Genomic DNA, 27,892 nt, shown 5'->3' with positions numbered 1-27,892 from the left:
GAAGGGGGGCTTTGTGGGCCGTCCCCCACGCCCCACCGGGGTCGCCAGCTGCCCCCCACGAGCGGCTCTCCGGCACGGCCACGGCCCCGGAGGCACAAGGACTTAGCACAGAGAACCAGCCGCTTGGAGCAGAAAAGCAAATGGACTTGTGTTGATCCGCGCCACCAAGCCTGCCCGGAGGGGGAAGGGCGTTGACCAGCCCGCCCGTTCCTCTCTGGAAAGAAAGATGGCGGCCGCACGGGAGCCTTGTGGAAAGCGGGTTTGAGCCGGGCTCGGGGGGGGGGGAGCAGCGGGGACCTCATGGGAAGGGGGGCTTTGTGGGCCGTCCCCCACGCCCCACCGGGGTCGCCAGCTGCCCCCCACGAGCGGCTCTCCGGCACGACCACGGCCCCGGAGGCACAAGGACTTAGCACAGAGAACCAGCCGCTTGGAGCAGAAAAGCAAATGGACTTGTGTTGATCCGCGCCACCAAGCCTGCCCGGAGGGGGAAGGGCGTTGACCAGCCCGCCCGTTCCTCTCTGGAAAGAAAGATGGCGGCCGCACGGGAGCCTTGTGGAAAGCGGGTTTGAGCCGGGCTCGGGGGGGGGGGAGCAGCGGGGACCTCATGGGAAGGGGGGCTTTGTGGGCCGTCCCCCACGCCCCACCGGGGTCTCCAGCTGCCCCCCACGAGTGGCTCTCCGGCACGGCCACGGCCCCGGAGGCACAAGGACTTAGCACAGAGAACCAGCCGCTTGGAGCAGAAAAGCAAATGGACTTGTGTTGATCCGCGCCACCAAGCCTGCCCGGAGGGGGAAGGGCGTTGACCAGCCCGCCCGCTCCTCTCTGGAAAGAAAGATGGCGGCCGCACGGGAGCCTTGTGGAAAGCGGGTTTGAGCCGGGCTCGGGGGGGGAGCAGCGGGGACCTCATGGGAAGGGGGGCTTTGTGGGCCGTCCCCCACGCCCCACCGGGGTCGCCAGCTGCCCCCCACGAGCGGCTCTCCGGCACGGCCACGACTCCAGGACACAGAAACCAATCTCTTAACTAGCTAACTTTTAATAGAAATTCTTCCAGGGTCAATAAGTAAAATAGCAGAAATTCAAAACCGCGCGGCCGCTATTGCGGCCGCGCGACATCATTTTATTCTTAAACCAAGTTGTAGAAAGCAAATCATTTCACAACGCTGTTTCAGCATGTCTGATTGGGGGGGGGGTGGGTCGTAAACAATAATTGTGCATCTTTTATCGAAATAATCTATCTAGTCAAAGTAGATAGAGTATTAACTAGAACTCATCTACCTCACAAGAATTGGGAGGGGTGGGAGGTGGGGGTCTATTGGGGTTCGGGGTTAAAAATGAGTATCGGTAAAGGGAAATGTGTTCGGTATCTACATGACTGAGACCTAAACCCGAAAGCTCTGTAACTTTTCCCACAGTGATTCAATAAATAAATAAATTATAAAAAAAAAAAATAAGTTAAAATAAATTCCTGTAAACTCTTCAGATTTTGCCTCTAAACAGGACACATGCTTGAAAATATAATGCACATCTTGGATCATCTTGCAAAGGCACAGTGAGCTCACCCAAAGTCTGTGCAGCACATTTAGCTGCTTGGACAAAAGAAATCACAATCTGGAGGAGGGATGGAGTCTCTTGGAGAGAGACAGTAAGAAACGCTAGATGCCAGATTGTGGGGAAAGAGGTGCACATTATGCAATTAGGCAATGCACTTCGATTTATAGATTGACCATTGTTAGCTAGGAGGAGGGTACAGTCCATGCTGGTTTAATGACAGGTTGATCAATGAATTTGGTGATTAGAGGGTTCTCATATCTAGGCAAATATAATCTATCATTTACTTATATATTTTATAACCTAATTTACAATGTTCAACTTGCAGTATTATAGTCTGCATGCCCTCTGCCAAGACTGTAGCATTTGGCAGTCACTATCTGCTGTCATTTCTTGTATGGCAGTAAAGAGGCTCATTTCTTGACACTATCATTCAGTTACATTTGAAAATTACAGACATGTGACAGGAGAGATAGAACAGTGAATAGACTGCTTTCCTTGCACATGGTTGGCCCGGGTTCTATCCTCAGCACCTCAAATTGTTCCCCTGAGTCCAGTCAAACAGCATCCACAGATTCAGGAGTAAGCCTGGAGCACAATTGGTGGTGGCTATTAACCCCCACCCTTTTTTAAAAACTGTGAAAATTATAGACAAAGAAGAAATGAAATAATGAAGGGGCAAAGAGGTAACAAGAATAGAGAGTCCAATTATTTTACATTAGAATGTGCAACAGCCTTTTTTTTGGAAAAGAAAAAGTTTTTATTGAAAAACATTAGAGAGATGTGAAGGGAGGGAGAGATAGAGAGATGGAGAAAGAAATAGAGAGAAATATAGAGGCATGTTTTTCTCTCTCACTAGAAAGGGGGAAAAAAGGTAAGAATACTTTCAAGGAAGGATGTGTGAGCCATTTCACCAGAATGAGGAAATCCAGAAAATGTGTGAAATTCCACATCTCAGGCAGATCCAGGTGAAAGAGACTACTCCAAGGGCCTCACAAAAATGGAATTTTCATGATTCGTCCTAAACAATCATAAAATGAACTATTTACAGTGACAGGACATAGGGCTTATTTCAATCTTGTATTTATTTCAATCCACTTCACTAATATCTGGAGAGATTGTAACATAAGATATTTTATAAACTTTTATGTTAGAAATATAATTTTCCTTATTTCTGTGTACTGTTACTCCCTATAATAATCTTAAAGATTATTTGGAAGAATATATTATCAATTTTTGAAAAGAAGTAATCTAAGTTATAATAAAACATGAAAATTTGTTGAACAAGATGTAAAGTATTTCAAAACGATGCACCTATTTATATGTGAGTATACATACACTTGTACATATACATATTTTTAATGTGTTCATACTTAAACATTTATAAAAACAGAGTTAAATCTGAAAGAGAGGCTCTTAAATATTAAACTAACTTTTTGGATTAACAAAGTATGCTTATTTTTTATTTTGACATTTTTATATTTTCCATATTTTCCAAATGCCATAGTGTACTCTGCCAATAAGTATTATTTTTAAAAAACTAATGTTAGTTTATCCAAAAGAAGTCATTTTATGTTAATTATGTCTATGATATAATGTTTTTTTCTCAAAGTGATAGACTGGAAAATGATCATGAAGTTTAGTCTGGATTAGTTTAGGCATTGCCACCAACTGTCCCATGACGAAGGAACTTAGAGTAAATGAAAAGTGAATGTTGCATCAGACATAAATAAACCAGTAAAGAGTAGTGGCCCAAACCACTCATCCAGGCATTTTTTTGTTAGCTTCTTGGAGGCAAACAATCCCACATTTCAACAAATAATTAAGGTCAGTTTCTCACACTGGCCCCAAACCATGCAAATCTTCGTCCTTTGTGCTGTAAGTGTTAATCAACCTTGGAGGAAACAAGGCCCTCTCTCTCTCATGGGGAAACACAACGCTTGATATGGCAACTGCAGCTTCTATTGAGATGTGGCATACGCTACGTCCATTCATATTTCAACTGCGAAAATTAAGCCAAAGGCAATGACTACATTCCCTTCTTCCCATGCTCCTGGACTCCATTAGAAGCACAGATGGTCACTGGTACTCAACAATGCACAGAGATGCTTGCTTCAATTAAGAGGGCTTAGGACTTGGTCAATCAGGGGAAATGAGTCACAAAAGAAACACCTCGAACTTTGTCCTATAGTAAGCTCTTCTCCACGTGGGGAGTTACTTTTCCTTTCTCTTCTACTTTCCAATAAACTTTGCTAGTTTCAAAAAAACATAAAATAACTTTATTCATTCATTTAATTAAAAACATTATTATCTAATCTGAGTTTATGCTCAGGTTATTAGTTAACCTCATTGGGGCAGACCCTGGATGATTAGATAATAATAGTAATAATAGTCTAGCAGTTTCATTGGTATGTTTGCCAACTAATAACCTGAAAATGATATGGGCTATTTACAAACCTATCGAGTTAAAAGTCAACCTGTAAGAATTTGTTTCTAGTAAAACTGTTATCCCCAAGTAAAATATGATCATATATTTTCAGTAGACTGTCTGAAAGCCATTTCTATCTTAATACTACATACAGTGTTTATTGTCCAATTAACCAAGTAAATCCATGTTCTTCCACTGTTCTTCAAACCACCTTTTTGATTTTTCCTTGATTTCTGATTTCTGATTCCAACATGGGCTTGAGATCTAAGAAATGTTCCCAGTATAACCCAAAAGATCACGAATCCTGTTGACAATGCAGCTGTAACTATTTTTTTCAAGTCATAAATCTTAATTTTATGCTTCCTGACACATTTACAGATTTACAGGAATGGAAAAGTTTGAAGTTAGTTCTTTGGAGATGAAGCAATAATATAGCAGGGTGGGTAATTGGCTTGCATGCAGACAATCAAGATTTGATAACCAACAAACCTTATAATCCCCTGAGCCCTGCCAGGAGTGATCCCTGAACACAGAACCAGGAGTAAGCCCTGAACACTGCTGAGTGTGGTCTCAAAACCAAACTTATAAAATTCAACTCCTCTATCAGTAAATACAATGGGTCCCATTCTCTTGACCCTGAAAGAGCCACCAATAGGGTAGCGTTAAAAAGGATGAGGAAGGATAGCCTCATAAAATCTCAGGGCCAACCTAGGCTGCCAATACGAAGAAGGACAAAAATGACTATAGTTTCAATGCACGTACGCCGGCATTGGATGCATCCATTGAGGACCTGATGGTGCAAGCACGAAAGATCAAGTATGACATCATTGGTCTGACCGAGACAAGAAGGCATTAATCACATCACGCCGTTTTTGACACTGGGGAAGAACTATTCCTCGGAACATGGACAAAAGAGGTGTTGGTGGTGTTGGTGTCCTTGTCAACATGAACTTGGCCATAAACATTGATTCATTAGAATGCCTAAGAACCCAAATCGGAAAATTTCACATGAACAGATGTGGCTCACTGCCAGCAGTATCTATCTTGGTTGTCTACGCACCAACATCCAATTATGATGAAGGAGAAATTGAGAAGTTCTACATGGAGCTGGAGAAGTCCTATAAAGAAGACCACACCTTCTAAAAGATCATTGTTGGTGATTTTAATGCCAAGATAGGACCGAGAAGATCAGCCATAAAATTCCACATCAGGACCCATGGCCTAGAATGGAACCAACAGGGTGAGAGACAGTCCGAGTTCATTGTGTTAACCAAGACCATCCATGATAACTCACAATTCCAAAAGGCTAAATCTAAACATTGGACATGGGAGTCTCCCAGTGGACGGTTCCACAATGAAACTGACCACATCATATTCAATCGATGGTTTTGCCTGACTGATGTCGCTATTGTCCCAAAATTCCAAATGGGATCGGTCCACTGTCACCTACATGCAAAATTGTACTTCACAGAGGAGGGAGAAAAAGCTGCAAAGTTTAAGAAGAGAACTACCAGAACAACCATCAACAGGGAGCTCTTTGGTACTATTGCAGAAACATGGGAAGATGCCATCACTGACAACATTGACAAGGAATATGATTGATTGGTTCAGCACTGCCATGATTGTGCGAGGAATGCCAAGAGAGAGATAGCCACAAAAAGATGCCTGTCTTCAAAAACTCTTGAGCTCATTTGTCAATGTGGCTTGGCGCAAGCCTCAGGCAACCGCAAGCAAATGTCCAAACTCGCAAAGCAGTGAAGGGAATCAATAAAGGAAGACCTCCAAGAGAGAAGAGCAGCTGTGCTGGCAGATGTGGCAGAAGCTGGGAAAAGCATTCGCAATGCCCGCCTGTCTTTCACCAACTACAAGACCAAGATGACTGCCCTCCAACGTCCTGATGGATCTCTCACATCTTCCAGAAGGGCAATGGAGAAGATTATCCAGGACTTCTGCTCGGATCTCTTTGATAGCCTTGTCCACCTGCCGACATACCAAATTCCGCAGGATGGATATGTCGTTCTCAACGTTGTCCCTTCCGAAATTCAACATGCCAATTCATTGGTAAAGAAGTGAACAGCACCTGGCCCAGACAAGGTCAGTCCTGAACACCTGAAGAACCTGCCGTCAGTACTCATCAATACACTGGCTCGGCTCTTCACACACTAGCTGTGTGAATGCAAGTTTCCATCCCAGTGGAAAAACAGCAGGACTGTACTACTGTACAAGAAGGAAGACATCCACAATATTGGCAACTATCACCTAATCTGCCTGTTGTCTGTCGTCTACAAGCTGTTCGCTCGAGTTATCCTGAATAGGATTGGCAGAAAGCTAGATGAAGGACAACCATGCGAACAAGCCAGTTTTTGAAAAGGATTTAGCACAATCAACCATATCCACATGATAACCAAGCTCACTGAGGTTTCTCGGGAGTTTAACTCTTTCTCACATTCACCAATTTAAAGAAGGCCTTTGATTCTGTAGAGACAGAAGCAGTCCTCAAGTCCCTAGCCAAACAGGGCGTTCAAAGTCAATACAGCAGGATCCTCCATGAGCTGTATTGTTGATTCACTACCAGGATCTCACAATTCTAGAGGAAGGTGATCACTGACGTCAAGAGAGAGGTTCGGCAGGGTGATACCATTTCACCGAAACTCTTCAGTGCCACCCTCGAGTACGACATGCAACAACTGGAATGGGAAGGAATGGGAGTGAAGATAGATGGTCTGCAACTACACCACCGCCACTCCTTTGATGACATCATTCTTTTTTTTTATATAATATACTTTTTTTTGTTTGTTTATTAGTGAAGCACCATGAGGTACAGTTGTAGATTTACAAATCTTTGTGCCTGAGTTTCGGTCATACAATGATCAAATACCCATCCCTCCACCAGTGCCCATTTCCCCCCCCCCCCCCCCCCCCGCCTCTGTGGCAGAGCATTCCCCTTTGTTCCCTCTTTCCTTTTGGGTGTTGTGGTCTGCATAAGAGGCATTGAGTGGCAATCATGTTCAGTCCATAGTCTACTTACAACATGCATTTCCCCTCCTGGGAGGATCCTCCAAACACCTTTCATTTGGTGTTCCCTTTTCTATCTGAACTGCCCTTTCCCCTAGAATACAGGCTGGCCTCTAAGTTATGGAGTAATCCTCCTGGTGTTGATCTCAGCTATTCTTAGGTATTGATCTCATATTTTGTTGCTTTATATCCCCCAGATGAATGCAATTTTTCTATGTCTATCCCTCTCTTTCTGACTCATTTCGCTTAGCATGATATTTTCCATATTGTACCACTTGTATGTAAATTTCATGACTTCATCTTTTCTAAGAGCTACATAGTACTCCATTGCGTAGATGTACCAGAGTTTCTTTAACCAGTCATCTGGTCTTGGGCACTCATGTTTCTTCCAGTTTCTGGCTATTGTAAAGAGTGCTGCAATGAACAAACAAGTGCAGATGTCACTTCGACTACACACTTTTGCCTCTCTGGGGTATATTCCCAGGAGTGGTATCGCTGGGTCAAATGGGAGCTCAATTTCTAATTTTTTGAGAAACGTCCATACTGTTTTCCAAAAGGGCTGAACTAGTCGACATTCCCACCAACAGTGAAGGAGTGTCCCTTTCTCACCACATCCGCGCCAGCATCGGTTGTTTTTGTTCTTTTGAATGTGGACCAGTCTCTGAGGTGTGAGATGGTATCTCATTGTGGTTTTGATCTGCATCTCCCTGATGATTAATGATGTAGAGCATTTTCTCATGTGCCTTTTTGCCATTCGGATTTCTTCTTTGAGAAAGTTTCTGTTCATTTCATTGCCCCATTTTTGGATGGGGTTGGATGTTTTCTTCTTGTGGAGTTCCACCAGTATTTTGTATATCCTTGTTATCAACCCCTTGTCAGATGTGTACTCGGTGAATATCCTTTCCCATTCTATAGACTGTCTTTGTATTTTGGTCACTGTTTCTTTGGAGGTGCAGAAGCTTCTTAGTTTAAGATAGTCCCATTTATCTATCTCTGTTTTTACTTACTCGGCCAGTGGTGTGGCATCTTTGAAAGTACCATTAGCCTCAATGTCATGGAGGGTTTTGCCAACTTTGTCTTCAATGTACCTCATGGTGTCTGGTCTGATGTTGAGGTCTTTAATACATTTTGATATTATTTTTTACATGGTGTTAGGCAGAGTTCTGAGCCCATTTTTTTGCATGTAGCCGTCCAGTGATGCCAGCACAATTTGATAAAGAGGCTTTCCTTACTCCACTTCACATTACTTGCACCTTTATCAAAGATTAGATGATTATATGATTGAGGGGAGATGTCAGTGTATTCAACCCTGTTCCATTGGTCTGCAGTTATGCTTTTGTTCCAGTACAACGCTGTTTTAATCATTACTGCTTTGTAGTAGAGTTTGAAGTTAGGGAGGTTGATTCCTCCCATTTTCTTTTTCCCAAGAATTGCTTTAACTATTCATGGGGGATTATTGTTCCTTATAAATTTCAGGAGTGTTTGCTCCATTTCTTTGAAGAATGTCATGGGTATCCTTATAGGGATTGCATTGAATTTATACAATGCTTTCGGTAGTATTGCCATTTTGACAATGTTAAGTCTCCCGACCCATGAGCAGGGGATATCTTTCCATTTCCTCATGTCCTCTTTTATTTCCTGAAGTAGCGTTTTGTAGTTTTCTTTGTACAGGTCCTTTACTTCCTTAGTTAAGCTGATTCCTAGGTACTTGATTTTCTGGGGCACAATTGTGAACGGGATTGTTTATTTCATGTTGCTTTCTTCTCTCTCACTGTTTGCGTATAGGAAAGCCATGGACTTTTGGGTATTGATTTTATAGCCTGCAACTTTACTATACGAGTCTATTGTTTCTAGGAGTTTTTTGGTGGAGGTTATTGGGTTCTCTAAGTATAGTAACATATCATCTGCGAATAGTGAGAGCTTGATTTCTTCCTTTCCTACCTGAATGCCCTTAATATCTTTTTCCTGCCTAATCGCTATTGCAAGTACTTCCAGTACTATATTGAACAGCAGTGGAGAGAGTGGGCATCCTTGTCTCGTCCCTGATCTTAGAGGGAAGGCTCTCAGTTTTTCCCCATTGAGGATGATGCTTGCTGTAGGCTTGTGGTAGATGGCTTTAACTATGTTGAAGAAAGTCCCCTCTATACCCATTTTGGCTAGGGTTTTCATCATAAAGGGGTGCTGGACCTTGTCAAATGCTTTCTCTGCATCTATTGATAAGATCATATGCTTTTTATCTTTTCTTTTGTTGATATGTTGGATTATGTTGATTGATTTCCGAATGTTGAACCATCCTTGCATCCCTGGGATGAATCCTACTTGGTCATGGTGTATGATCTTTTTGATGAGTAGTTGGATTCTATTTGCTAGTAGTTTGTTGAGGATATTTGCATCTGTGTTCATCAGGGATATCGGCCTGTAATTCTCTTTCTTTGTGGTATCTCTGTCTGCTTTTGGTATCAGTGTGATATTCGCTTCGTAGAAACTATTCGGAAGTGTTTTTGGTATTTCAATTTCGTGGAAAAGCTTAAAGAGGATTGGGAGTAAGTCTTCTTTAAAGATTTGGAAGAATTCACTAGTGAATCCATCCGGGCCAGGGCTTTTGTTCTTGGGGAGAAGTTTTATTACCATTTCAATTTCCTTGATGGTGATAGGTCTGCTCAGGTATTCCAGGTCTTCTTGGTTCAGCCTTGGGAGTCTGTAGGAGTCTAGGAATTTATCCATTTCCTCGAGGTTTTGATGTTCCGTGGCATAAAGCTTCTCAAAGTACTCCCTGAGGATCCTTTGAATTTCTGTAGTTTCTGTTGTGATGACCCCCTTTTCATTTCTGATTCGGTTTATTAGGGATTTCTCTCTCCCCTTCTTTGTGAGTTTTGCTATAGGCTTATCGATCTTGTTAATTTTCTCAAAGAACCAGCTCTTGGTTTCATTGATCTTTCGGATTGTTTTTTGGGTTTCCATCTCGTTAATCTCTGCTCTGAGTTTTATTATTTCCTTCCTCCTGTTCGGGTTGTGCTCCTTTTGTTGGTCCTTCTCCAAGCTCTTAAGCTGTGAGGTTAGTTTATTTATGTGGGCTCGCTCCTCCTTTCTGAGGAATGCTTGTAGAGCTATAAACTTTCCTCTTAAGACAGCTTTTGCTGTGTCCCATAAGTTTTGGTAACTCGTGTCCTCATTTTCATTCGTTTCTAGGAATCTTTTGATTTCCTCTTTGATTTCCATTCTAAGCCACTCGTTGTTCAATAGCGCACTGTTTAATTTCCAGGTGTTTGATTTAGTTTTCTGTTTTTGTGTGTGATTTACTTCTAATTTAAGCGCATTGTGGTCTGAGAAGACTGTTGATACAATCTCTATCTTCTTAATTTTATGGAGATATGTTTTGTTGCTCAGCATGTGGTCTATCTTGGAGAATTTTCCATGTACGCTTGAGAAGAATGTGTATTCAGCCTTTTGAGGATGAAGTGTCCTGTATATATCTACTACGTCCCTTTCTTCCATTGTTTCCCTCAGATTAAGTATGTCCTTGCTAAGTTTGAGTCTGGTTGATCTATCCAGAGGTGACAAAGCGGTGTTGAAGTCTCCCACTAGTATTGTGTTGCTATTGATGTCTTTTTCCAAATCTATGAGTAGTTGTTTTAAGTACTTTGCTGGTCTCTCATTAGGTGCATATACATTTATTATTGTAAGTTCTTCCTGTTGTACAGATCCTTTGATCACTAAGAAATGGCCTTCACTGTCTCTTATGACCATCCTCACTCTGAAATCGATGTGGTCTGATATTAAGGTGGCTACCCCAGGATTTTTATGGGAGCTGTTTGCCTGTAGGATTGTTTTCCAGCCTTTGACTCTGAGTCTGTGTTTGCTTTGACTATTAAGTTCTGTTTCTTGCAGGCAGCAGAATGTTGGGTTCAATTTTCTAATCCATCCAGCCACTCTGTGTCTTTTAATTGGTGCGTTTAGCCCATTGACATTGAGAGAGATTACTGTTATGGGATTTTGTCCCATTGTTCTGTTGAAATTAGGTGTATTTGAGGGGCCTGTCCTGTCTTAAAGTAGCCCATTTATTTGTACTTGTAACCATGGTCTTGAGTCTATGAAATTCCTGAGCTGCTGTTTGTCTGTGAAACTGTGTGTTGTTCCTTCTATTATGAATGAGAGTCTCGCTGGGTAAAGTATTTTTGGAGAGGCATTTATTTCATTGAGTTTTCTCACTATGTCCCACCACTGTTTTCGGGCCCTGAGGGTTTCATCAGAAAAATCAGCTGTGAATTTTAAGGATGCTCCTTTGTAAGAGATTTCTTTTTTCCATCTTGCTGCTTTCAGAATTTTGTCTCTGTCTAAAGTTTTGGTCATTTTGATCAGGATGTGTCTTGGGGTATTTTTGTTCGGATTTCTTCTAGCTGGTACCCTTCAGACCTCCTGAATGTGGTCACAAGTTTTCTTCAGCTCTGGAAACGTTGTAGCAATGATGTCTTTGACAGTTTCTTCTTCATCAGGGTTTTCTTCCTGTCCCTCTGGGACTCCAATAATTCTTATGTTACCCCTCTTGGCTTCATCACGATCTTCTCTTGCCATCTGTTTCCGAACTGTGAGTCTCTTTTCCATTTTCTGCTCTTTTCTGGCGAGTCTCTGAACTTCATCTTCAAGCTCACTGATTCTGTTCTCAGCAGCTGTTACTCTGCTTCTGAGGCCTTCCACTGAGGTTTTCAATTCGCCTACCAGGGTTTTCAGGTCCGACATTTCCGATTGCATTTTTCTCATTTCTGCCTTCAAATCCTCTTGTCTTTTATTGGCATTGCTTTACATTGTTTCTTTTAGTTCCCTAAGCATCCTAACTAGCTCCCTTCTGAATTCCTTGTTAGAGAGGTTGTCTAACACTACAATACTGTTGGTGTCTTCTGGGCTTGCCTCTTCAATAAGAAAGTTTGGTGGGTTTTTGCGTTGCTTTACCATTGTAACCAGTGTGCTTTAGTCCTTCACCTTCACTGTTACTATTCTGGTTGAGTGAGGAGAGAGTTCCCGGATCCCTTCAGCTTTGTTGCTGCAGGATCTGATGTTGCCTCAGTTCCCTTCCTGTGCAGGTAAAGGGAGAAAACCGGCAATTCTAGGGGATCAAGCTAGCTGCGCATTCCCTGGGGGAGTCTCAAGCCGTGGGGCAGGCTGTACCTGGTTGAATGAGGAGAGACTGCCAGGAGCCGTTCAGTTTTGTTGCCAAACAATGGGCCTCGGTTCCGTCCAGCACAGATTATACTATTCTCTCTTATAGTGGAAAGGGATTATGGATAAGATTTTGTCCATGGTAGGCACCCTTCTACGTTTCTGAGTTTGACGTTCTTCTCAGTCAGGAGTTATTTTTTGTTTTATAACAGACATTGAGTGAAACTTGAGGGGAGGAGCCGAGGGACTGGTGGTCGGTCCCTCGGAGATGGATGGGCGCTTTCCCCACTGGGTTTCAGGCGGGAATCTGAGGCGAGGATGGGGGGACAGGAGCACTTCCCGGCTGGACGCCCCCGACCCACCTGGAGGGGAGGAGCCGAGGGACTGGTGGTCGGTCTCTCAGAGATGGACGGGCGCTTTCCCCACTGGGCTTCAGGCGGGAATCTGAGGCGCGGCTGGGGGGGCAGGAGCACTTCCTGGCTGGACGCCCCCGACCCACCTGGAGGGGAGGAGCCGAGGGACTGGTGGTCGGTCCCTCGGAGATGGACGGGCACTTTCCCCACTGGGCTTCAGACATGAATCTGACATCATTCTTATAACACCAGACATCAGCCAAATGGCACAAATGCTGGCCAACTTCAACCATGAGTGTGGAAAGGTCGGACTATAGCTGAATCTAATGAAGACAATGTTTATGAGAAATGGTCTCCTTCCTGACGTTCCATTCACTCTCAATGTCTACCTGCCCACATACCAAATTCCGGACGAACATCTCCAAATGCAACAGTTATGTGTACCTAAGTCGAGAAGTCAACATGTCGAACAACCTGGCACCTGAGTTGTGCAGGAGGAAGAGAGTGGCTTGGAACGCCTTCAAGAATGTCGAAGAAATAGCTAAATGGACAAAGAACCTCCAGCTCCAGGCACATCTCTTCGATTCCACTGTTCTTCCTGCATTAACATACGCCTCAGAGACCTGGGCCCTACAAAAGCAGGATGAGAACTCTATTTGGGTCTCTCAAAGAGGAATTTAAAGAGTTATGCTTGCAGTATCATGCTTCACTCAAATGAGAGATAGAATTGGAGTTCTGACCTTCGTGGACAGTCAAGAATCAGGGATGCTGTCTCGTCTGCCAAGGCATCGAAAATGGGCTGGACACGTAATGAGATTTGGCGGCAACCACTGAACTAGAGCCATTACCGACTTGATTCCAAGGGACGTCAAAAGATCGTGTGGCCACCCACCTCTGAGATGGTCAGACTTCTTCATCAAGACCGTGAATGATCAGTTTGAGGCAATTAGCAGATACCGTTGGGCTACTTAGCACATGACAGGGATGAATGGAGACATTGCTGGTGCTCACTCGAGCAGATCAATGAGTAACGGGATATCAAGTGATCAAGTGAACTCTTCTATTATCAGTAGGTTTTGTTTCATATTTGTGAAAACAGAAATGTTCTCAGACTCAAAATTTATTATCATGAAAGGCAACGAAAAAATCTAATTAAAACATGAAGAAATTGATCCTAAAATAAAGTCCTCTATAACTCAGAGAACAAAAAAAAATCCCTAAATGCTTCTTCCAGTCTGACAATTCAGCTATCTTTCTTAAAGGTGGTAAAGCATATCTGCAGCATAATAACTACATCTAACTACATCCATTAAAGTGGCCTGGAGTAATAGTACAACAGGAAAGGTGTTTATCTTGCATGTAGATGACCTGGGTTTGATCCCTGGCACAGTTTGTGACCCAAAAAAACAATCAAAAAATTAAAGACAGTGAAAGTCACCACTGAAGATGGGAGTACATCAGAAGAAAGGCAAACAGAATAATAAAACTTATAAAAGAAATAAGGGACTCAGCCCCGGCAGTCGACCTCCACGACCCAACCACCACCATGCTCCAGGTCATTTTCCACATGCTTGGGCCGAGCTTCACAGCCGAGTGAACATACTCCTAGACATTTTCCATAATTACCACACTATATTTGATTGGGTTCAGACAGTAGGTAACAAATCATAGAGAAATATATATATATATATATATATATATATATATATATATATGCCTCTCGGCGAGCTCGGCAAACTACTGAGAGAATCCCGCTCACACAGCAGAGCCTGGCAATCTAGCCATGGAGTATTCGATATGCCAAAAACAGTAACAATAATGTGTCTCATTCCCCTGACCCTGAAAGAGCCTCCAGTACGTTGGGAAAGACGAGTAAGCAGAGGCTGCTAAAATCTCAGGCCTAGGATGAATGGAGGTGTTACTGGTGCCCACTTGAGTAAATCAATGAACAACTGGATGACTGATACAGTGATACAATGATTAAATAAAATGAATGGACAAGCAACTCAACTATCAATAACTTTGTAAATCATGTTTTTTAACGTAAAAATCATAAAATTAAAAAATATACAAACTGATGCACTTTGACACAAACTGTGGTTATCAGAGGGAAAGAGATTGTAAGAATTGGGAGAAAATATGGATTGAGAAAAAATACCCTGGACGTTTAAGAAAAAGTGCTGGTGTTATTTTTTGTAAATTTTCTTTAAATGTACTTAACTGCAAAGGTAATCAGCAAGTATCAATAAAAATTTGTCCTTGGTTCTTTCATAAAAAAATAACAAATGTTGAAGTGTAAATGCTTAAAAATTGGAACAATAAAACATTTTTGCAAAGCTCCACTCTCAGAAAATTCAGAAAATTCCATTAACATGATATGGAATGAGAGAATAGGTGTTGTGTACCCATGAGAACCAGTAAAATCTATCGTATTCAGATCATATTGCATGAGGATTTCGAATTTACACAAACCAAGACTTAATTTAGTGAATCTCAGTCAACTCAATTCCATTCCTAGGGTCTAAAAGGAACTTCACATTACCAGATTTTTTCATATAAAAAATAAAAATTTAAATTCTTCTATTTTGGAGAGCCCGGCAAGCTACCGAGAGTATTCGATATGCCAGACACAGTAACAAAAAAGTCTCCAATGGAGACGTTACTGGGCCCGCTCGAGCAAATCGATGATCAACGGGTAGGACTTTACCTTTACCTTTACCTATTTAAATATAAAACCCATGACTATGGTCACGTAATATATTACTTTCACATTTAATATTTGTGAAATAACATGTCATGAGTGTGCCTAGATTTACATATTAATGGACTTTAAAATGCAAGATAATCCCCAAAGTTCAATAATGTCATAACTTTAGAAGTTATTCTACACACAAATGGATTCTCCTTGGAAAATAGTCAAATATCCACCCATAGTTACAAAAATACATCCAAAACCAGCAGCCCCCCAAAGGGAAATAGCAGCTCTGACAAGCACTGTAGCACTGAAGTGGTTGTTCTATGGTTGTTCATCAATTAGCTCGAGTGGGCACCAGTAACGTCTCCATTGTGAGACTTATTGTTACTGTGTTTGACATATCAAATTCGCCATGGGTAGCTTTCCAGGCATTGGCGTGTGGGCAGTATACTCTCAGTAGCTTGCCGAACTCTCTGAGAGGGATGGAGGAATTGAACCCCGGTCGGCTGAGTGCAAGGCAAATATCCTACTCTCTCCAGCCCAGCTATGACAAGAGAGAGGAAAATTATGACATGAAACTGTTTAAAATATATGTGTGTATAATTCCACAAGACAGCTAAAAATGTGTCTTCTCAAAACTAACAAGGATTAAGCTAATGCATTTCATTATGTTAAAGATATCACAACTATCATTCACCTTATAAATAAAATTATTTTCTGAACTTTTAAAATAATTGTGCTAAGCTTCCATCATAATGTTATGTAAACCACAGGTAAAGAAAATTTAGCTTCTTTTGGTGTGATTATAAATGTTAATGGATTCAATTGTTTATTTTAGAGATGCCAACCTTGGCTCAGTCAGAGATCAAATGCCTATTTGTAGGATAACATTGGTTCATCCTTTCTCCCTTGGCCAAGGAGTTTAAGTTTTTTGAGTTACGACCATCACAGTGCTCCCGAGGCACTCCTATTCCTCTATGTTAATCTTTAACTTCTTCTCTGTGCTCTGCTTCCCTATCTGTTAATCACCTATATCCCCAAATTAAACCCTGTGACTTGTAAGGTCAGATCCTGCTAAGGACTCTGGATTTTGTATTTGTAAGTGAAATATTGCTTTTCTCTTTCCCTTATGTCCTTTGCATAGTTTATTTTACAGCAATGTCCTTTCTGTGTTGACACAGGAAGACAGTTAATTCTGTGCTTTTGTAACTTGGAAGATAATTGAGTCCAAATAACATTTACTCCCAGACATCTGTAATATTTAACTCAACTTAAGCCTTGGTTGCCTTTCGTTCCTAGCACCCCAAAGCAGGGTCCTGATGAAGGGACTGGATGGACCCAGGGCAAGCTGTAAGCAACCCTGGTTTCAAAACAGGACAGGGTATATAAGTGCCATAAAACTTATAATTTAAAAGCATGGTACTGAACGAATTCTGTCATGACCCAAAAAGAAGTGACTGGACAAGGACCCTGCAGTTAAAACCCTCAGGACAGACTAATCTGGCCTGAAGACTGTAGTCTGGGATCTATAGCGAGATGTACCCAGGAGATCCATCTTTTAAGCTTAATACATTTCTTACTGTGTCTATACAAAATGACTAATATCGTTAAGACATAAATTTAAGATAACCAAGATAACCTTTTAAATGTTTAAATGTATATGGACTAAGGAAAGGAGAAACACAGCCTTGAGCTGATCTCCTAGCAGGAGGAGATCTTTGTTTTAGAAGAGCTTCCAGAAGGAAAGCTTTACATATGTTGATTGTGCTATCTCACCTAGGTGTGATTGGTATCCCCAACCTTTGGAGGCTGGGCTCTTGACTAAGGCACTGAGACCAAGTGCCAGGAGACTAACAGGGGAAAGAAGGAGAGAGGAAAGAAGGGCAGCTTGAGACTGGAATGGAGCACTCAGTTAGATTGGAATAGGTGCATGGGGAGAACGGAATAAATGGCGGGACAGAGATTGAAATAAATGGCAACTGATCACCAACCAGCTTGGCGGCCCCGTTCCCTCCTTCATGTGTTTGTTGGCCGCTCTCAGAGGTAGGGGTGGGGAAGTGGCTCATCGCCACCTAACGTACGTGATGAGAGTGCCCACACTCACTTTTGAACACACACCTATTAGGGAGCACATTTTTACCTGCTGTGACACTCCTCAGTGGATGTACAAGATGGAAGAGACTCAGCTGAAGTTTTCCATCATTTAGAGAAAGACTGAGGTCTCCGGACCCATGATGAAACCCGCTAGTAAATACATATCCTGCTCGGTTCCATGTCCGAAACTGTAAAGCAAGAGATACTTCATCCTTTCCTGGGGTGCCTGGAACAGCCAAGTAACTCCTGGGGCTCAAAAATGTTATGGGCACAGGCAGGAGAAAGTCACATTTCCCTGTGGATACAGTAAAAGACACTGTTAGGAACAGGAGTGACAGTTTCATTTCAGTAGCAGCAGTTTTCCAAGATTCATCTTTTTTGCAAACATCTCAGTAAACACGTATTTTAAATATTAGTCCTCTCCAAGTAGACAAACAGAATCATTCACAATCCTTCATACCATTCTACTCTGGATTGGTCAATGTTTGTTTGTTGTTGTTATTTTAGGGCAACACCCAGCATGCTCAGGGCTTACTCCTGGCTCTGCTTCGGGAATTACTCCATGTGGGGTTTGGGGGACTACATGAGGTGCTGGAGATTGAACCTGGTTTGGTCAGGTATCCAGCAAGGCAACCACCTTACCTGTCTGTGGTACTTTCCCTCTGGCACCTAGTTTGGTCAACGTTTTAGGAAATTTCCAACTTCATTTCTCAGTGTTAGCAAAGGGATCTATAGCAACTTTCTCCCTGAGTTTTTGGGCTGAGTAAAAGATACAATAGAGGAGAGCGGAGAGCTTTTCTCCCTTGAGATCTTACATGTTTTCATCAGTGAAACAGGATCATGAGTTCCAGGAATTATTCTTCTATTCTTTTTTTTTTTTTTTACTCTGCACTTTCCTTCTTTTTTTTTAAATTTTTATTAGTGAAACACCATGAGGTACAGTTGTAGACTTACAAATTTTTGTGCTTGGATTTCATGGTGGTGGAAAACAGGCACTGGTGGAGGGATGGGTATTTGATCATTGTATAATTGAAATCCAGGAACTATTCTTGTCACTCAGATGATAGCAACTCTTAGTGGGAGGAATATTTATGCACATCTGAGGGAAAATGTGCAGCCAGCCAAGATGAACCAGAAGCAGACTTACCTCTTCAAAAGTTCTCACAGGCTTTCACCCAGAGGTGCTACTGGCCAAAAGTTTAACCCATCAGTTGGGAATGCTCTTAATTTTTCACAATTCTATTTAAAAAACAACACTTTATAGTCTAGATTATTTTCATTGTTCAACGAACAAATCTCATTAATCATAATGTCTGAAGAGAAAAATCTGAATGCAATTCCAATTAAGTTTGCTATAAGAACTTTTACCTGCTATTGGATATGTTTTCATAAATTTCACAGGGAAGCATATATGTCCCCAAATTTCCCCTCATCCTCAACAAATATTATGTTAAGAAAAACAAGACTCTAGACACCAGAGCATATTTTGAAATCACTATAATCAGGTCAATGTAGTATTGGTATTGACATAGATATTTCAATGGAACAAAAATAGTCAACAAAAGCATCGGAGATGTTCACATATGCTCAGGATGGAGTGAAAGTTATGATGATTCAACTATGTGGAGGAAAAGATTTGGTTCACTGCTCTAGCAAATAAATAAATGGAAATTTATCAGATAAAAATTAAAATCAATGCTTACATCACATAAAATGATACAGATTTAGATTTTTAAAACAATAAAACCATTAGAAGATATTACAAGAATATTCATGAGGCCAAATACATTGTCTAAAGTTTTAGTCACATTCTGAAATAAGCTACAAGAAAGCACATAGATAAACTGATGACTAACAAAAATATCTATGCACCCAACATACCATAAAATCTTTAAAACAAAATTAATACAAAAAATGTTTTAACTAAAAATGATAAAATGTTGTTTACTAACATAAAACTATAAATTAATATGAAAGTTCTTATAAAAGTAAACAGAAAGGTATTCAAAATAATAAGACATAATAATCAATGTTCACATTGATAAGAAAATAAAATACAAATCTATGGAAAGCCAGAGACTGGCACACATCAAAAAGAACAAGACCAATGCCAAAGTGGATGCAGGGAGAAAGGGACTCTCATTCACTGTTGGTGGGAATGCCAACTGTCCGAACCTTTATGGAAAACAATATGGGTATTCCTCAAAAAACTAGAATAGAGCTTCCATATGATGCCAGCAATACCACTTCTGGGAATATATCCCAAGGGCCCAAAAGCACACAGTAGAAATGCCAACTGCACTTCTATGTTCACAGCTCTACTCAGAATAGCAAGAAACTGGAAACAACCCAAGTGCCCAAGAAGAGACGACAGGATAAAGAAACAATGGCACACCTACACAATGAAATACTATGCAGCTATAAGGGAAAACAAAGTCATAAACTTCGCTTATCTATAGATGAACATGAACAGTATCATGCTGAGTGAAGTGAGTCAGAAGGAGAGAGACAGACATCAAATTATTACACTCAGACTCAGCAATTAGAAGACAGTAGCTCGCCCAAGATTTCTCAGGACCCCATACCGAGCAGATTTGACTCAGGCATCTCAGACGGAGAAGGTGCCTTCTCTCTGCTTACTCCAAATGAAACCCTGGTGGGCACAAAATTCTTAAATAAAAACCCCCGTACATGGGACCAGGGACTGAAAACTCCAGGCCACATGGTGACAAGGGACGGTCAGTCCCTCCTCGTCTCTCCTCCTGTATTCCTTGGCTGTCATGCCTATAAACTGTCTCCAGGACCCAGTTAAATATACCAACTGCCTTCACCCAGAGACTCACAAATGAATCTCAGAATGGATTTAGTCCCTATATAGATGTCTCCAGATCCCAATTATTTACAGTTTTAGAATTCCAGGAGAATGCATCTGCAAAAGCAGCTGTGTGACCTCTCATTATATTCACAATGAGCAATAGAAAAGAAATTACCTAGCATCTTCCTGTGGCAGGCAGGCTTGAGTAGTGGTGGGAAAATTTGAAATAATGATGGTGGGAAGGTGTAATGGTGGTGGGATTGGTGTTGAAATATTGAATGTAATCAATTAATGTGAACAACCTGATGAATATAAAATTTAAAAACTTAAGAAAAGTAAATGATTGCACTCATGTTTGGAATATTAAAAAATATAGTGAAAGACTAATACCCAAGGAGAGTAGAAACAAGGGCCAGGAAGACTGGACCATAGTTGCAAGCCTGCCTCAATTGCTGGGAGAGAAGGCATATGGGATAAAGGGATCACCATGACAATGATCACTCTGGATGAGGACTGCTGGCTGAAAATGGGAAAAGGAACAAACATGATAACCTCTCAGTTCCTGTATAGCAAACCAATGCCCAAAAGGAGAGAGAGAGCAAAAGAGAGAGAGAGAGAGAGAGAGAGAAAGAGAAAGAGAGAAAGAGAAACAGACAGAAAAACATAGAGAGAGAGAGACAGAGACTGGCAGAGACAGAAAGACAGAGACAGATAGACCAAAGACACAGAGACAGGAACAAAGTTCCTGCCATAGAGGCAGGCTGGTTGAGCAGGGGAGGTTAAGAGATAGGAGGGAACCTGGGGACATTGGTGGTGGGAAATGTACACTTGTGGAGGACAGAAAGATGGGTGTTGACACATAGTATGACTGAAACCCAATGAGGAACAACTTTGTAACTAACTGTTCTTCAAATAAAAAAAATTAAAATTGAAATAAAAAAACAAATATTTGGAGTTTTTTTAATTTACCTGTAGTCACATAAGCAGGAAATAACAGTAAGAAATTAGTTAAGTTGACTTAGCTGGCAAGGAACTAAGAGATGGAAAATAAAAAAAGAGTTAGCTTATAGGAGAAGAGAGGTATCTCTCATATTTTAGTGAAAGTATCATGTTATGATTTTGGGAAAGCACCAAAACCGTTTAATAATTTCTGAAACTATATAAAACATTTGACTAAAATGTTATATTCAGGAATTATATCAGTGAAAATTCTAAGCAAAAATATATGTACCTGTGCAAATGCTTCTCTTTTATTTGGCAAGTGGGAGTTGCAATCACACCCAGCAGTGCTCATGGCAGGGCTTGGGGGGACCATATGCAGTGTTGAGGATCAAATCAGGGTCAGTCATCTGCAAGACAAATGCCCTACCTGCTGTACTAGCACTCTGGCCCCACAAATGTCTGCTTTTAGTAATCAAAAAGCAAGAATAAAGCAAATGCCCTCACTAGGAAATGACCAAAAACATAATACTATACTTTCATAATGGAAAGTTTTAAAGCTACTCTGACATAGAATTAAATCACTGAAGTGAGATGTTGCTGTCAGAAAATCAAAATGAAAAATAAGCTTTAACAATTTCATTCTTGCTAACAGTATAAAATGTGGAGGCATGTGTATGCATTAATATGTGTGATTATCAGTCTAGTGATTTACATAAAATTCTATTTTTATATATATGGAATGACAAATACTTGATTAGTATCAATGTGGCTTGGTTGAAAAGCAAAACTTGTGGGTAGAAAAATCAGAAGTAAAAGTAAACCAACAAAGAAATAGCAATAGCAGCCAACTTTCAAGGACTCGCTCATCTCCCCCAACCCAGGTACAGGCGTGGTGGGAATGACATCCAACCTCGAGATATTCTCCCCTCCACATCACATATGAAACATAAATTACCCTCTTATGTTAAACTTTCACTAGGGCAGCCCAAACACCAAAAACACATTAGGCCAATAATTTATTAGTTCCACCTCAATTAATATTACACCAAAAACACAACAGTAACAGTAAGCTTGAAAGTCTAAACTGCACAGGTCACAATGGTAAAGCAACGCAGAAGCCCACCAAGCTTAGTTAGTGAAGAGACTAGTCCAGAAAATCAAATCAGTAATAATGCACTAGAAAACCTCTCTGATGAGGAACTTAGAAGGGAGCTACTGAAGATGATTAGGGAGCTAAATTAAACACACCGCCAAAACAATACAAGAGCATCTGAGAGCAGAAATGTGGAAAATACAAACAAAATTACAAACAGAAATGACAGATCTGAAAAACCTGGTAGGTGAATTGAAAAACTCATTGGAAGGCCTCAACAGCAGAGTAACAGGTTCTAAGGAACAGAATCAGTGAGCTTCAGGGTGATGCAGAGAATCTCCAGACAACAGCAGAAAATGGAAAAGAGTCTCATAATGAACCAACAACTGTGAAGAGAAAATCGGAATGAAGCCAAGAGGAATAACATACGAATCATTAGAGTCCCAGGGACAGGAAGAAAACCCTGATGAAAAAGAAACTGTCAAAGACATCATTGCTAATATGTTCCCAGAGCTGAAGAGCACATGCAACCAGATTCAGGAGTCCCAAAGGGTACCAGCTAGATGAAATCCAAATAAAAATATTCCAAGACACATCCTGATCAGAATGACAAACACCTTAAACAGACATAAAATTCTGAATGCAGCAAGATCAAAGCAAGAAATTGCTTATAAAAGTGCATCCTTAAGATGTACAGCTGACTTAAGACACTGATGGGATATAGTGAAAAAACTCAATTAAATAAATTCCTCACCAAAAATACTTTACCCAGCTAGACTCATTCATAGTGGAAGGAACAACACACAGTTTCACAGACAAACCACAACTCAGGAACTTCATAAACTCTAAACCATGGTTGCACGAACAAGACAAGACAAACCCCTCAAATAAACCAAAATTCAGCAGAATGATGATACAATACCCCATGATAATAATAATCTCTCTTAACATCAATGGGCTAAATGCACCAATTAAAAGACACAGAGTGGCAAGGGATGGATCAAAAATTGAACTCAATATTCTGCTGTCTGCAAGAAACACATTTGAACAGTCAGAGCAAACACAGATTCAAAGTCAATGGCTGGAAACAATTCTTCAGGCAAACACCTCTCTCATAAAAGCTGGGCTGGCCATTTTGGTATCAGACCATATTGATTTCAGACTGAAGAAAGTTCACAAGAGAAAGAGAAGTTCATTTCATATTGATCAAGAGATCTGCACGTCAGGAACAACTTACACTCCTGAATGTATATGCTCCTAATGAGGGACCAGTGAAATACTTAAAAGAACTACTCACAGACTTGAAGGAAGAAACAGATTGCAACACAATACTAGTGGCGATTTCAACACTGATTTGTCACCTCTTGATAGTCAGCTAGACTCAATCTTAACAAGGACATGCTTTATTTGATGAATAAATAAAAGAAAGGAGCTCACTTAGTAGATATATACAAGACACTTCATCCTCAAAAAGCTGAATACACATTCATTTCAAGTGTGCATAGGACTAAGACTGACCACAAGCTGGGCCAAAAAACATACCTCCATAAAACTAAGAAGATAGAGCTTGAATCAGTGATCTTCGAAGACCACGATGCACTGAAAATATAAGGGAATAAGACACATAAGCAGAAAATAAAATCAAACACCTGGAAATTAAGCTGCTCACTGCTGAAGAATGAGTTGCTTAGAAAGAAAATCAAAGAGAAAATCAAAAAATTCCTGGAAATGAAGGAAAATGAAGACATGAGTTACCAGAACTTATAGGATACAGAAAAAGGTGTATAAAGAGGACATTTTATAGCTCTACAAGGATTCCTCAGGAAGGAAGAGAGAACCCACCTAAGTAACCTAACCTCACAGCTTAAGAGCTTGGAGAATGACCAACAAAAAGAGCCCAAAGGAGGAGTAAGGAAATAATAAAACTTAGAGCAGAAATTAGTGAGTTGGATGTCCAAAAAACAATCCAAAAGATCAATGAAAATAAGAGCTGGTTCTCTGAGAAAATAAACAAGATCTATAAATCTGTAGCAAGACTCACAAAAAAGGAAGAGAGAAAAACCGAATAAATGGAACCGGAAATGAAAAGGGTATATCACAACAGAAACTACAGAAATTCAAAGGATCATCAGAGATTACGTTGAGAATCTTCATACCATGAAATAAGAAATCCTTGAGGAAATGGATAAACTCCTGGATTCCTATAGCCTTCTGAGACTGAACCAATAATACCTGGACTATCTAAACGGACCTATCACCATCTAGGAAATTGAAACGGTAATAAAAAATTTCTCCCCAAAAACAGAAATCCTGGCCCAGGTAGATTCACTGGTTAATTTTTCCAAATCTTTAAAGAGGACATAATCCCAATCATTTTAAAGCTTTTTAAAGAAATTGTACAATTATAAACACTTCCAAACAGTTTCTATGAAGCAAACATCACCCTGATACCAAAAGCAGACAGAGATACCACAAAGAAAGAGAACCACAGGCCAATATCCCTAATAAACATAGACACAAAGATCCTCAACAAACAAAATCCAACAATTCACCAAAAAAATTAATACACTATGACCAAGCAGGATTCATCCCAGGGATGTAATGATGGTTTAATATTCACAAGTGAATCAATGTAATCCATCATATCAATAAAATAAAGGGTAAAAACCATGTGACCATATCAATAGCTGCAAAGAAAGCATTTGGCAAGATAGAGCTCTCATTTGGGATAAAATCTCCCAGTAAAATGGGCATTGAAGGAAATTTCCTCAATATCGTCAAAACCATATACCACAAACCCACAGCAAGCATCATTTTCGATGGGGAGAAACTAAAAGCCTTCCCTCAAAGATCGAGCACGAGGCAAGGTTGCCCACTCTCACCATTCCTATTCAACATAGTACTGGAAGTCCTGGCCATAGCAGATAACCAAAAAAAAAAAGATATCAAGCTCATACAGATAGCAAAGGAAGAGGTCAAGCTATCACTACACTGTAGCACTGTGGCACTGTCCTCTCGTTGTTCATTGATTTGCTCCAGCGGGCACCAGTAACATCTCACAACAACTTGTGAGACTTGTTGGTACTGTTTTTGGCATATCAAATATGCCACGGGGAGCTTGCCAGGATTTGTCATGTGGGCAGGATACTCTCAGTAGCTTGCTGGGCTCAGTGTTAAAATTTTTTTTAGATAAAAAGTATTTTGTCTTTAGGGCCAGAGAAAATACAGTAGATAGGGCACTTGCCTTGCAAGCAGCCAACGAGGTTCCATCTGTAGCTAACACCTATAGTCTCCTGAGCACCACCAGGAGGAAGCCCTGAATACAGCTAGGTGTGGTCCAAACCAATTCCCGAAATCCAAATAAGAAAATTTTGTGTTTGTTTAGAATCAAGTACGTGATAAAGGGCAATTAACGCAAATCAAATTAAAGAACCAGACTGTACTAGTTTGAATATTTAAAGGGCTACAGAGGCCCTTTAAATGATCTAGACCATCGTGAATTGTATCCTGTTATTTAAAACTGGAAAGCAAAACTTACCCCTTTTAAAAATTTACCATCAACACCAAAAGCAGATATCTAATTCATTCAGAATTTGCTAATGTGACTTATTAAATGACTGGGCAATTCTCTTAGAAACGAAATGATAAAAAGAAATCTTCTAAATTCTAATAAAAGGGGCTGAAAATCCTGGCAAAAGCTACAGTTATAATTTGTTTTTGTTTCAGTAATTATAAAAACAAACTATAATTTGTCTTTCACCCCAGGGTATGTACAAGACAAATTTTGAAACAGCGCTACAAACAACACAAAATCTAGCATAAACCACAGGAAGTAGTTTTGGAATACACATCCAACTGGAAACTGAATGGCAAATTGAGATATTTAATCCCCCAAAATCTTCACCCTTGTCCCCCACATTGAATGAGAAAAATAGGTTAGCTAATTTTGTCACAATGATAAAATGACGTGTTCGTTTATAACATAGCATTAAGAAAATTTAAAAACATTATAAAAATTATCATTTTCCCAGGCAATTCGGATACTGTTTTCTAGCAAAAGATAACTGGGATTTATTTTATTTTAAACTTCCAAAGCCTAAAATGATTTAGCAAGCAATGTAGTACAGTTAGTTAGAAGAGCACACAATTCAGTCAGAAAGCCGCGATTTGAAATTCCACATTTTCTGTGCAACCTTACACAGGTTAATTAGTATCTTGGGAATAACATCAATTTCTTTTTCTATCTGCACAACTGAAATATTATCTAAAAACATTTGTTGTTTGAAAGATGAATGTCAGGATGGCCGAGTGGAAAGCAGTAGTAATTAAAACAGTATGGTGTTGAACAAGAAACAGACCTTCAGACCTATGGAACAGAGCTGAATATTCTGTTACAGACTCTCAAATATACGATCACTTAATCTTTAATAAAGGAGCAAGAAATATGAAGTGGAACAAGGAAAGCCTCTTCAACAAGTGGAGCTGGGAAAACTGAATATCTATCTGCAAAAAAAAGGGAACTCTGACCTCTGTCTAACACCAGGCACAAAAGTCATATCAAAGAGGATTAAAGACTTCAATATCAGACTCGAATCCATAAGGTACCTGGAGGAAAATGTAGGCAGATCTGTCCATAACAATGAAGCTAAAAGCTTCTTTAAGGTAAAACACCACTGAACAAGCAAGTGGAAACAAACATAAACAAATGGAATTTCATTATACTAAGAAGTTTCTGCACCTCAAAATAAACAGTGACCAAAATACAGAAAGAACCCAAGGAATGAGAGAGAATATTTACCCAATACCCATCGAATAGGTTGTTAATACCCATGATATACAAGTCACTAGTTGAATTGTAGAAGAAAAACTCTTCCAACTCCATCAAAAAATGGGGAGAAGAAATTAACAGAAGCTCCCTCAAGACAAGTACAAATGGCCAAAAGACATATGAAAAATACTCTACATCACTAATCATCAGGGAGATGCAAATCAAAACAACTATAGATATCATCTCACACCACAAAGACTGGATTACAACAATAAGAACCAAGAACAACCAGTGCTGGCGCGGATGTGCGAGAAAAGAACTCTCTTTCATTGTTGGCGGGAAGGTTGGCTGGTCAACCTTTTTGGAGAACAATATGGGTATTCCTTCAAAAAGTAGAAATTGAGCTTCCGTATGACCCCTCAACATCTTTCTGGGAATATATCTCAAGGGTACAAAAAAGCACAGTAGAAATGACATCTGCACATGTATATTCATTGCAGCAATGTTCATAATAGCCAGATCTGGAAAGAACCTGAGTGCAGGAGAACAGATGACAGGTTAAAGAAACTTTGGTACATCTACACAATGGAATACTATGCAGCTGTTAAGAGAAATGAAGTCATGAAATGTGCTTATATGTGGATGGTCATGGATAGTATCATGTTAAATGAAATGAGTCAGAAAGAGAGAGACAGGCTTAGAATGACTGCACTAATTTGTGGAATACAAAATAACAGAATATGAATCTGATATCCAAGGACAGTGGACACTAGGGTCATGAATATTGCTCCATAGTTGGAAGCCTGCCTCATTAGATGGGGGAGAATGTAGCCGGAATAGAGAAGGGATCACTAATTCTATGGTGGTTGGAGAGATCGAACGCGATGGGAGATGTGTACTGAAAGTGGATAAAGGACCAAACATGATAGCCTCTCATTAGCTATATTGAAAACCATAATGCCCCAAAGTAGAGAGAGATTATGGGGA

At 40.4% G+C, this 27,892-nt stretch overlaps 1 pseudogene; it reads right to left on the bottom strand.

Moving 5' to 3' along the window:
• Nucleotides 1-27,892, bottom strand: part of LOC130035184 (contactin-associated protein-like 3) — a 201,800-nt pseudogene that overhangs the window by 114,157 nt on the left and 59,751 nt on the right.

The sequence above is a fragment of the Sorex fumeus genome, unplaced genomic scaffold, assembly GCF_029834395.1.
Source record: "Sorex fumeus unplaced genomic scaffold, SorFum_2.1 ptg000063l, whole genome shotgun sequence".
NCBI classification, from domain to species: domain Eukaryota; kingdom Metazoa; phylum Chordata; class Mammalia; order Eulipotyphla; family Soricidae; genus Sorex; species Sorex fumeus.
The sequence above is the reverse complement of the archived record's forward strand: the minus strand, read 5'-3'. Positions and strand labels throughout refer to the sequence as shown.